We start from the raw sequence: 2,500 nt of genomic DNA on the forward strand, positions 1-2,500 counted from the left end.
TGCACTCGAGCAATGCACACAAGCCTTGCACTCAAGCAATGCACACAAGCCCTGGACACTAGCCTTGCACACGGGCCTGGCACACAAGCCTTGGGCACTAGCCTTGCGCACTAGCGTTCCACATGAGCCTTGCACACTAGCCTTGGACACTAGCCTTGCACACAGGCCTTGCACACTAGGCATGCTTGGGCGAGCTGATCCCGCATCAAGTCGACGGGTCTAGGCATTCTTGGGCGCAGATCCCGCATCGTCTCGTCGCGTCTGGGCGCAAACACGTCGCGTCTCGTTGCGTCTTCAGAAGTCGTCGCTAACAGCACCTTTGGTTGCCACTGGTGGTTAGGCTGGTTGGTTGCGCAAACCCTATAGGAGGGTGGCATGCTGGTGGGCGTTTTTGCCCGGATAGGCACTAGAATGTGCAGATTTTGGGCGTTTTTGCCTGGATAGGCTAAGGAATGGGCATGCTTTGGGCGTTTTTGCCCGGATAGGCACCGGAATGCTTGGCCTTGGCTTGTCCTAGCAAGGCATTGCTGGGTTGGGCTCCCTTGGCCTTTTGGGCGCCTTGGACGATGTCTTGCGAAGACCATGGGCACAAGGCCATGGCATATGGTGAGGAAAGGACCACGGTTGCCAAGGTTAGGCACCGGAATGCTTGGCCTTGGCTTGCCAAAGCAGGGCATTGCTGGGTTGGGCTCCCTTGGCCTTCCGGGCGCCTTGGACACTGTCTTGGGAAGACCATGGGCACAAGGCCATGGCATATGGTGGGGAATGGACCACGGTTGCCAAGGCTAGGCATATAGAGAGGAATCGCATTTTTGCCCGGATAGGCACCGGAATGCTTGGCCTTGGCTTGCCATAGCAGGGCATCGCTGGGTTGGGCTCCCTTGGCCTTCCGGGGGCCTTGGACGCTGTCTTGGGAAGACCATGGGCACAAGGCCATGGCATATAGTGAGGAATGGACCACGGTTGGCAAGGCTAGGCATATAGAGAGGAATGGACCACGGTTGCCAAGGTTGCGCAAGTTTTGGGCATTTTTTGCCCGGATATGCCCAAGTATGCCCCGATAGGCCCGTTACGCCCCGGTATGAACGCGTATGCCCGGATAGACTCGGTATGCCTTGGGATACATGCGTATGCCCCGATAGGCTTGGTACGCCCCGATATGCGCACGTGTGCCCCAGTAGGGCTCGGTATGCCCCGGTATGTACGCGTGTGCCCCGATAGGCCCGGTATGCCCCGATATGCACACGTGTGCCCCAATAGGGGTCGGTATGCCCCGGTAGGTACGCGTGTGCCCCGTAATGCACGTTTCGCAGATCTCCCCGCATGTCCCGCCCCTATATGTAATACTTACTTACTTACTTACTTTCTTTCTTGCTTGCTTGCTTGCTTGCAATGGTTGGGAGTGCCCGGCATGCCCCGCTGCAGAGACCAAGGGCGCAATGACTTGGCACCGCGGATGCCGGGACTCCGGCACTTCCCGTGGCACTGATGGTTGGTTCCAAAGACAAAAGGCCGTGCAAGGCCACCGCACCGCGGATGATTTTGCTCGTGCTGGCGCCGTTGTGTGGCCAAAGAACATGCGCGAATGCGCGTGTCGGAAGGGTTGGTGTCCTGGCCCCGCGGGTGTCACGAATGCTCGGTTGCGAAGACCATGGGACCAGAGCCATGGCACGTCGGATGATGGCTCCAGCTGGCGCCCCGGCACTTTCTGTGGCATTGATGCTCGGTTTCAAAGACAAACGTGCGCAGGGCCAGGGGACCGCGGATGACTGCTCGTGCTGGCCCCGTTGGGCGGCATTGATGGTCGGTTGCAAAGAAAATGCGCGATTGCTCGTGTCGGGGCCTGGCAAGCCAAGGCCAAGCGAGCCATGGCAACGCGGATGATGGCTCCAGCTGGCGCCCCGGCACTTTCTGTGGCATTGATGCTCGGTTTCGAAGACAAACGTGCGCAGGGCCAGGGGACCGCGGAGGACTGCTCGTGCTGGCCCCGTTGGGCGGCATTGATGGTGTGTTGCAGAGAGCATGTGCGATTGCAAGTGTCGGCCGGGTTTGGGTTCCCTTGGGCTTTCGGGTGCCTTGGACGCTGTCTTGCGAAGACCATGGGCACAAGGCCCCGTCCTGGCCCCTTGTTCGATTCGCTCTCGTCTTGCGCTTGCTTCCAAGGTCCTCCATGACCTTCCCCATGGCCTTGCTAGATCCCCCCCATGACGCATGACCTCTGTCCGTTGATTGGTTTTGAGTGCACACCATGCCCGGCTTGGCACCGTGTTGTCGCGTGAGTGGCATTTGGATCGTGCATGCTGGTGGGCTACCTGCCAATGCGCACAAGCCTTGCACACTAGCCTTGCGCACGAGCCTTGCACAAAAGCCTTGGACACAAGCCTTGCGCACAAGCCATGCGCACAAGCCTTGGACGCTAGCCTTGCACACAAGCCATGCATACAAGCCTTGCTCACAAGCCTTGGGCACTGGCCCATCGCAGTAGCCTTGCACACAAGCC

The sequence above is a fragment of the Tasmannia lanceolata genome, unplaced genomic scaffold (assembly GCF_043159265.1).
Source record: "Tasmannia lanceolata isolate RefF3 unplaced genomic scaffold, GAP_Taslan_0.1 ptg000119l, whole genome shotgun sequence".
Lineage (NCBI taxonomy): Eukaryota > Viridiplantae > Streptophyta > Magnoliopsida > Canellales > Winteraceae > Tasmannia > Tasmannia lanceolata.